This window comes from Hemicordylus capensis, chromosome 9, assembly GCF_027244095.1.
Source record: "Hemicordylus capensis ecotype Gifberg chromosome 9, rHemCap1.1.pri, whole genome shotgun sequence".
Classification (NCBI taxonomy): Eukaryota; Metazoa; Chordata; class Lepidosauria; order Squamata; family Cordylidae; genus Hemicordylus; species Hemicordylus capensis.
Window position 1 is genome coordinate 26,951,432 of NC_069665.1, and position 9,902 is coordinate 26,961,333.

Here is a 9,902-nt window from a genome sequence, read left to right on the forward strand (position 1 = left end):
TGGAATTGCATGCATTTGGACATAACAGTAGGGAAACCTCTGGCAATTCCAGTTCCACATTGCATGCGAATGTGGCTACTGTGCGAGTTAACCAGTGTTGACTCACACTCATGATCACACACTGACAGTGATCATTTGCTTATCCTCCTCCCTTGTTAATGACCTGGGCATATTTGCTAGGTAGGATGGAGCCCTCAGACACTGAGCCTGCTGCTTAGCACATGATCACAGAAGGAGCCTCTGATCTTGTTTTTAAGTCACAGATGATCAGAAAATGGGACCACATGCAGCTCCTGAACTAGGGTAGGAGGCTTATACCCTATTCATAACCATGTGAACCAGCCTACTGTCTGTCTGCTCTGACTGGAAGCAGTTCTCCAGGGCTTCAGGCAGGATTTTTTCTCAGCAGTGCCTGGAGATGCTGGGGATTGAACCTGGGACCCTCTGCTCTACCACTAAGCTATGGCCCTCATTCCAAAGTTGATGGTCCTCATCCCAACATTGCCAGCTTATGATGGTCTCACCATTTGCAGTGATGAGTCCTGCTTTACAAAATATAGAAAACTCATCATCGGAGTGTGCTGGTCTTTAAATGAGACAGAGAGAGGAACTAAGCAAATATGCCTGAAAGGCAAGTGATTGAATTGCAGGATTCGGATTATCTGAACGTACACGGGACTCTTAAGAACACATATTATGAATCATAATTATATTCCGCACATATCTGGGGGACAAAAGATCTTCATCATCTTTGTTATAGCAGCCCCAAAAGCCATGGGAAAAATACATCTGAGAAATAGTAATTTAATTACAGGGCGGAGAAAGGAAAAACAAATGGAGCAAAGTGGATATGATCTAATTATTCTGATTTTTTTAAAAGAATACAAAAGTGCGAAGCACTAACCCACCTTAATTGCATGCATGGCAGAGATGAATGCTGGGGGAACAAACATACAAAGGAGGATTAAATGAAAACTCAGTGCTTCCTGGTCCTTTCTTTTTCCATGTCACAGATGATCATGATACAACTTCATTTACAGTGTGTGTGGACTTTTGGGCACCTGACAGTTCTCGAGGTGATTGAGCTGAGAAAGAAAGAGATAGTATTAGATGATTAAAGAGATGAAAGGAAGGGAAAGCTAATTTGGTACAGCCTCTGTTCAAAACTGTGCTGGAGAACCCTGTGGAAATAATAAGGGGGAATCAAAATGCTCATCTCAAAACTATTTCAGCTCAAAAGTGTGTGGGGGCAATCAAGGGAGGTGGAAGATGTCATGACCCCCCTTTTTCCGGGAGTCCTGTCAGCAGACAGCAAATTGTACCTTGGGGCGGGGAGCATAATATGGGGGTTGGGTCATGTTTCCTTTCCTGCCCTTCAAACAGTTACCCACCCACACCTGAACCTTCCCCCTTATCCCATGACTGCTAAGTCTACTCAAGAGCCTTTGATGAGGAACTTTGTCAGAAGCTTTTTGGGTCCTTGTTTTTAACCAACACACAATGGGCAGGCACCGAATAAAGGTAGGAGTCTTCTCCTAACTTAATGTCTATCTGCAACAGGAGAGACACTGGACTAATGTTGGATAGGGACCACTGCCCTTCCCCTGCTAAAAATAAGAACCACCACTTGAGCAGATGACTCTTTGCCCAGTTAGCAGGGGTTAGAAGATGGTGCATTTGACCAGGGGCAGAGGGAGACCAGCGGCGGCCCAAGCCCAGCCTGCAGCCAAAGCCCCCTAGCCCCACCCCCTGCATCTGATGTCAGACCCTAGGCCCCGCCCCTGCATCTGAAATCTGACCCCATTGTGGCCCCATTTGCAAGCAAACTCCCCCAGCCAGCATTGCATTCGCATCACGGCTGGAGTGGCTATCCCTGCCTAAAAGGCAGGGAGAGTTGCTACTGAGCTGTGCTGCGAATGTGGTGCTGGTTTAGTTTGCAAATGGGGCTGAGCAGCCCCATTTGCGATGGGCACAATCCCTGTCCAGTGCCGCGCTGCAAATGTGGTGCTGGCTGGGGATTTTGCCTGCAAATGGGGCCACATGGTCCCGTTTGTAAGCAAAGATATGCCCCCTGCATCTGACGTCAGACACAGGGGGCATGGTTGGGGCACCAGGCGTGGCCCCTGATTGGTGGTGGCCCGGGTTATTCAAACCCATTTGCTCAATGGTGGCTCCGCCCCTGCATTTGACATCACATCTAGTTTCACCATGACAACTTGGGGAGAAACTGCCTGTCAGAGTTTGCTGGTTCTTAAATTCTTACAGTCAACTCTAGTTTAAGCAACAGACTACTTCTATAGTGCCCCCAAGCCGCCCTGCTCAATAGTGTGCTCTCTCTCTCTAAGGCGCAGTTGTTAACTGGAAGCAAAGTTAAAACAGCCACCACCACAGAATAAGACAGATGAACGTGGCCAGAACACACATTTCCTAGAGGGGCAAAAGGGACGTTATGACAGCTCTCCACGCGCCATAATGAATTGCCATATTTAAAACACAGAGCAATGCAGCCACAGACCGTAAGCAATGTCACCAGATGCACAATGTCACACTTAAATGGTGCATATTCTAAAGCTACTCTGCCTCCGGTGAATGTGTACATCTCCAAAGAAATGCTGGCATTCAACAATCTTTTCAAAGGCAGCCCCAGGGAAGTTCATGATCTCGGTTAGGTTGCATTCCACACAAGCATCTCTGTTGTGCTTTCTTCTTAGACAATCTGGTGGGGTGGGGTGGGGGTGCCAGGATCAAAACTACCCTGGAATGCATTTGTTCTCTTAATAAGAGCCTTGCTGGATCGGACCGAAGGTCCATCTAGTCCAGCGTTCTGTATCCCCCAATGGGCAAGTTGTCTCTGGGATCTACAGATGCCTCTACAAAGCCCATCAGAACAGGTCTTGAAGGCAAACCTCCTTCCTGCTGTTGTTCCCCAACAACTAGGATCTGATGGTAACCTGCCCCTGAACATGGAGGTTCTGTTCGGCCACTGTGCCTCATGAGCTTGAGAAATGATAAGCTGTCTACCACATGGCACCTTCATGTTCATGCATGTCCATTTTCGTTCAAGTGCATGAGGGAGGTCAGCCTTTGCTTTCCCCCTCCACACTTTGGGAAAGCATTCCCAAAAAAAGCAAAAAAAAAAAAAAAAAGGGGGGGGGGACAGTGACTTTACTGGGGCCCGGCAAAAGAAAACAGAGACTTCCCTTGGTCAATAGGGCCAGATGGAGCATATTCAGAACTTTTCAAAGCTATTAAATCAGGGGTTCCCAACCTTGGGGCCCAAGGTGGTGTTGGACTGAAACTCCCAACATCCCCAGCCACAATGGCCTTCGGGAGACATCTGGAGACCCCCAGATGTGAATCCTGTTCATGGGAGGATGGGAGGCGAGCTGGTCTTGTGGTAGCAAGCATGACTTGTCCGCATTGCAAGCAGGGTCTGCCCTGGTTGCATATGAATGGGAAACTAGAAGTGTGAGCACTGTAAGATATTCTCCTAAGGGGATGGACCTGTTCTGGGAAGAACAAAAGGTTTCAAGTTCCCTCCCTGGCTTCTCCAAAATAGGGCTGATAAAGATTCCTGCCTTCAGTCTTGGAGAAGCCGCGACCAGTCTGTGAAGACAATACTGAGCTAGATAGACCGATGGTCTGACTCAGTATATGGCTGCTTCCTATGTTCCGATGTTCCTATCCCTTGTACCAAATTAATAACCAAATAATCACAATTGGATGTACAGAAGTCAAATCACAGAACAATGGGGAAGATGGGGGTGTTCCTGCTGCAAGAACTATTCATTGTTGCTTCCTGGTGATGCTTGCATTTAAAAAAAAAAATTCAGAGTCAAATCAGGAGATGTATATAAATCTTCTTTGGTCTTGCCCCTGGCAAGGAGGGATTTGGCACACTGATCCATTTTCAGCCTTCACGATCTGCAATTTCACGAAACAGCCTTGCAATTTGTTGTTCCTTTGATTCAGAAACAATGGCATTTGATTGCTCCTTAGGGGATACTCTTGTTCAAGAAGGAAGGAGAGGAGAGGAGAAGAGAGGGAGGAGAGGAGAGGCGGAGGAGAACTGGTCTTGTTGTAGAGAGCATGAATTGTCCCCTTTGCTAAGCAGGGTCTGCCTTGGTTTAGATTTGGAGGGGCAACTCCATGTGAGAACTGCATAATAGTCCCCTTAGAAGATGAGGCCCTAGCTCAGTGGAACAGCATCTGCCTGCATGTATGTAGAAGGTCCCAAGTTCCAGGTTCAATCTCTGGTAGCATCTTCAAGTAGGGCTTGGAACGACTCCTGCCTGAAATCCTGGTCAGCTGCTGCCACTCAGCGCAGAAAATACTGAACTAGATGGACCAATGGTCTGACTCAGTATAAGGCAGCTTCCCATGTTCCTAAAAAAGAAACAAGTAGTTCTGGTCAGAACTAATCTGCCTAATTTCCTTTCACTACCCCTACAACTGGATTAGATTTGGACTAAATTTGGTTAGGCAGTTCACAAGTCAGCCCATCTGCCATCTTGGAGGACATCAGAAAATATGCCTTTGAGGTTTCCCTATGTGTCCCTGCAGCTGTAGCAGATTCGGTTCAAATCAGTTAGGTGGTCCACAAATTAGCCCACTTGTGCCTCAAATGTTTATGCATCTGCCATCTTGAATCGGGGTGGATGACATCATCACAAACTACACCATTGAGGTGCCCCTATGTGTCCCTACAACTGTATCCAGTTTGGTTCATATTGGTCCAGGCATTGTGAAGTTGATAGCAGGGGTGTGCGTGCGCACACGCGCGTGCGCGCACACACACACACACACTGTCGGGTGGTCTAATAAGCTTCCTTTCCTTAAGCAAAGTAGGCTAAAAAATGTCAACTCATAGCCTGGAAAGAGGCACTAGAGAGGCAAAGGTCATGTCATACCTTGGCCCTACATCTGGCCTGCTCAACGTAGTCCCCTCCATCTGTTTTTGAACTACGATTCCCATAATCCCCAACCACTGTGGCCAACAGCCAGGGATTTGGGGAATTGTAGGCCAACATCTGCAGGAGGTCCAAAATTGAGTAACCCTGCCCTACATTAATAGCAAGTCATTCACCTAGCCATAGCCATATTTACAGGGACCCTTGGGCTGGCTGTTGCCTCTTCATGACACTCACATTTTTGAATGTAATAATCTAAGCAAGAAATGTATCTGTCTTTACCATTACCCTTGTTGTCCATTGTTTCTTCAAATCAGAAAGGTTGTCATTGGGCACAGAAATAACTAGGTACTCCCTTGACAGCTTGTATTTATCCAGAGCACCTGCCATAACATCAGATGGGTGGAAACTGGTAGAAGAGTATAAGCTGTACATCCGTTGCACCTCAGTTCAAAGAGATGAGCCACTGTTGTGTTGTTCTGAATATGCTGATTTAGCACCAGGCTCAGTCGCAGCCATGGAAAGGTACATGTTCATCTGTCTACTTTGTCGGGAAATCAAGCCCAGTTCAATGAGTGCATGTCTCAGAACTGCCTGACAGTGCTTCCTGGCAATTATTCTGCCAAGGCAGTCAAACAAAAGAGCCCACCGCACAAGATCCACTTGAGAAATTCTAGAGATTGAAGCAGAAACAGGTAGGGGGTCTCCACTGGGGATTGTTCCTCAGCTGCAATCCAGGCTCAGCTGTTGAGTCCTTTCACAGTTCTTGGGTTTTCAACCTCCCTTCTGTCTTTATCAGATGCAGGGTGGTGTGTACAGCTTTGCTCAATTAAGTTGTAGATTTGTGCTCTGACTTTCAACAATGGTTCCTAAAGCTGACTTACATAGTTCCTAAAGTTGACCTACAGTTGACAGAAGTATTATTGCACTATTAATATGCATGGCAGTTTGCAAATTACAAGAGAATAAGTCTTTGCCCAAAGGGGCTTAGAATCAATGGCCCCATTCGCACATAATGTGAAAACGGAGTTTCGCATTATAGATTTACAAATCTTAGTTTGGACCCAAAAGCAACCCGAGGTTTCCCTCCCGAGATTCCAATTTGAACCTTCAGTTTGTAATGGATTTTGCTGCTCCTACCTGCAGTTTTGTGGTGCTAGCATTACGTCCGAACGCTGCACTGCAGTCCCATTCTGCTGCAACCAGAGTTGAGGGAGGAAGCTCCTCCCTCACTCCAGCTGTGATTGGCTGCTGGGGCTGTCCTTCAGTCAAGAAGGATGCTCACACAGCCAGATCCTCCTCCTCTCTGCAGTCTTCCTAACTGCAGAGAGTCTCCTCTTTGTTACATGTGAATGGAGATGTACATGGACAAGAAAGCAGCAGGGTGGAGTGGGGTGGGCAGAACTGAGGGACTGCAAGGTGACTGTTGTCCCACTTTCAGTATCCTCTCTGAACCACCAGGAAGTGACAGGGCTCTCAATTGCCACCTGTGTTTAAACACACACACACACACACACACACACCCTGGTTTGCATTTGAATGGGAGACTTCGGGACTATTCACATGACTGTGAATAGGGCATGGGGCTGATCTTGGAAGAGGACCTGAATGCTTGCATGCAGAAGGTCCTAGATTCCCTCACTCACATCTCCAAGATAGGGCTGAGAGAAACTCCTGCCTGTAAACTTGGAGAAGCCACTCCCAGTCTGTGTAGACCAGGGATTCTCAACATCGGGTCCCCAGATGTTCTCGGACTTCAACTCCCATAATCCCCAACCAAAGGCCACTGGAGCTGGGGGATTATGGGAGTTGAAGTCCATCAACATCTGGAGACCCAACGTTGAGAACCCCTGGTGTAGACAATACTGAGCTGGATGGACCAAGGGTCTGACTCAGTAGAAGGCAGCTTCCTATGTGTCTATAGCCCCCATTGACTTTTTTCATGTGATCACTGAACGTATGAGGCCACTTCTCAACTGGACTTCACCTCTCTTTGTCACATATCGACTTTCTGCCAGACACACCAGTCTGCTCCCGTTCTTTCATTCCTTTGACCCAACCCACAAAGAAGCACACGTAGCTACTGAGGCACTTGAAGTGTAGAGGTGTGCCATGAAATATCCAGACTAAGGCATGCGCTCTGTAAATTGCCTTGGCATTAGCAAAAGCATCCCTCGGAGCCAAGAAGTTGATGGAATATGGCGTTAATAGCCACTCTTGACAAATGGCCAGTGATTAAACTTTAACTCAGTGGGTGAATTGTGCTAAAGTTCAACCAGATGCAATTTATCAAGGATGTACAGGGTGTGTGTTAGGGGTGTGCAATTCGGGATTTCGGGTGATTCGGCTCGGACCCGAACCGAATCACCCCTGTTCTGTTTTGTGCCCGAATCTGGGTCACCCGAATCACCCTTGATTCGGTTCGGATTCGGATTTAATCCGAATCTGAATCCAAATAGATTCGGGGGGTAAAAAGGGGCCCAGGGGCAAAATTTTGGGGTGGGGTGGTAGTGCCCAATGGGTAGAGTCTACCACCCCAATTTCAGGGGGATTGGGCAAAATCCTGATTTTTGGTGAATTTTTAAAGTTTTAGTGACTTTGGGGCAGTTAGGGGGCATAGCATGGGATCTGGGCAAAAGGAGTGGGGTGGGGTGGTAGTGCCTAATGGGTGCAGGCTACCACCCCAATTTCAGGGGGATTGGGCAAAGGGCTGATTTTTTGTAAATTTCTGAAAATTTCATGTCTTTGGGGCAGATTGGGGCATATTGGGGCAGAAAGTGGGGCCTGGGGCAGAATAGTGGGGTGGGGTGGTAGTTCCAGATGGGTGGAGGCTACCACCCCAATTTCAGGGGGTTTGGACAAAGGGGTGATTTTTTGAGAATTTTTGAAGTTTTAGTGACTTTGGGGCAGTTTGGGGGCAGAAAGTGGATCTGCCCCAAAATAGTGGGGTGGGGTGGTAGTGCCTAATGGGTGGAGGCTACCACCCCAATTTCAGGGGGTTTGGACAAAGGGATGATTTTTTGAGAATTTTTGAAGTTTGGGTGTCTTTGGGGCAGATTGGGGGCAGAAAGTGGATCTGCCCCAAAGGAGTGGGGTGGGCTGGTAGATAGTGCCTAATGGGTGGAGGCTACCACCCATCCCCAATTTAAGAGTGATTGGGCAGAGGGGTGAATTATGGTGAATTTATTTGTATGAGGTTTGTCTTCATAAGGTGAAGTGTGCTAAATTGATTTCTTCCTCATATTATTCATAGTAAAGGAAAGTGTGAAAAAGTGAAAGTGGGGTCATGAGAGTTGTTTAATTGAAAAAAATCATACAAAACCAAACATGCCCAGTTCTGTTCGAGTCTGATTCGTGCTCGAACTGAACGGGGTGTATCGGTTTCATGCACACCTCTATCTGGATGTCAACCCTCTTTGTTTTACTATCTTAAAAAAAAAATCTAAGATAGTATGCATCTTCAACTGCAACTTATCATTGTTGGGTTTTATTGTTTTAACCTCGCAAGATACTTCTGGAAACTTTTAAGTAGAAATGCGATTTAGCATATATTCCCTTAGAAGACCATCATTGGTGTTAAAGGCAGTGACAGTGATCCAGTACCTCAACCCCCTCTATTGATTTCATCACTATTGGATTACACAAATGTTAATTCCCAGGAATGCTATTTAAATGTTTTGTATAAACCCCCACCGTCCACCAACCCCAGGACAAAGAAATTATGCTCTGTCTTCCTAAAGGAAAGCAACGTGAGAGGCTGGCTGGCAACTTTTGTTTGTTACAGTTAAAAAAGATTTTGCACTCTCCAAATAATGCTTTGATCTAACAATATATTCAGGAACCAGAGTTGACAGTTCTGTTATTGTTGAGCCAGCATGAAGAGAGCAAATGAAATGATGGTGACATCTGGTGGCCATTCAAGTTCCACTCGTGTGCAGAAGAAATAATCTTAGGAATATAGGAAGCTGTAGTATACTGAGTCAGACCCTTGGTCCATTTAGCTCAGCATTGTCTACCCAGACTGGCAGTGGCTTCTCCAAGGTTGCAGGCAGGAGTCTCTCTCAGCCCTATCTTGGAGATGCTGCCAGGGAGGGAACTCAGAACCTAGATGCTCTTCCCAGAGCGGCTCCATCCCCTGAGGGGGAATCTCTTCCAGTGCTCACACTTCTAGTCTCCCATTCTTCTAGTCTCCCATTCTTCTAAGTTGGCGAGTTCTCTGCTGGCACAAGGGACTTTAAAATAATTCCTGAGTACAGCTTGACAGACACAGCCCTTACTCCCGAGTAAACCACTCTGTGTGCAGTGGCGCTTACTCCCAAGGAAGCATCATGCACAGGATTAAAGCCTTAGATGTATAGTATTTAAAGGCTGGGGGGACCTAAATTCAGATTCCTCCCCCTGCTTGTACCCTGGTTTGGATTAATAGCGCATACACACCCCAGGAAAAGAAAGATTCTGGCTATAAAATGCGAATTAGTTCCAGGTTGTAAAGTTCTGGCAGCAACCTTATTCAACACTTACTTAGAAGTAAGTGCCACAGAACTCAGTGGCCCTTCCTTCTGAGTAAAACCTAGCACTGCCGCGTTTGGAGGCCTCGTACTCCTTTATTTTGTTGGGCTAATGTGTGTGTTTGTGAATTGTGAAACAATTCACTCTTGTGTGTTTTGTTTTAAAAAGCGCTCTTCAAAACAAAAATCTGCCCGTTTTTTCCTTGGGGTGTGTGTAGGTTATATTGATCTGCATGGAAGTTTTAGAAACTCTCATTTAGACTCTCATTTAAACTCTCATTCTTTTAGAAACTCTCATTTGCCTCTGCGTGGGGTGGGGGATGATACAAGCCAACTTCACAGGGTTGTTGTGAGGAAAAACCTAAGTGTAATGTGGGATATATCATCATTCCTTGCATCATAATTCTGGTGTTTGAGATACTAGCCAACTTCACAGGGTTGTTGTGAGGAAAAACCTAAGTGTAATGTGGGATGTATCATCATT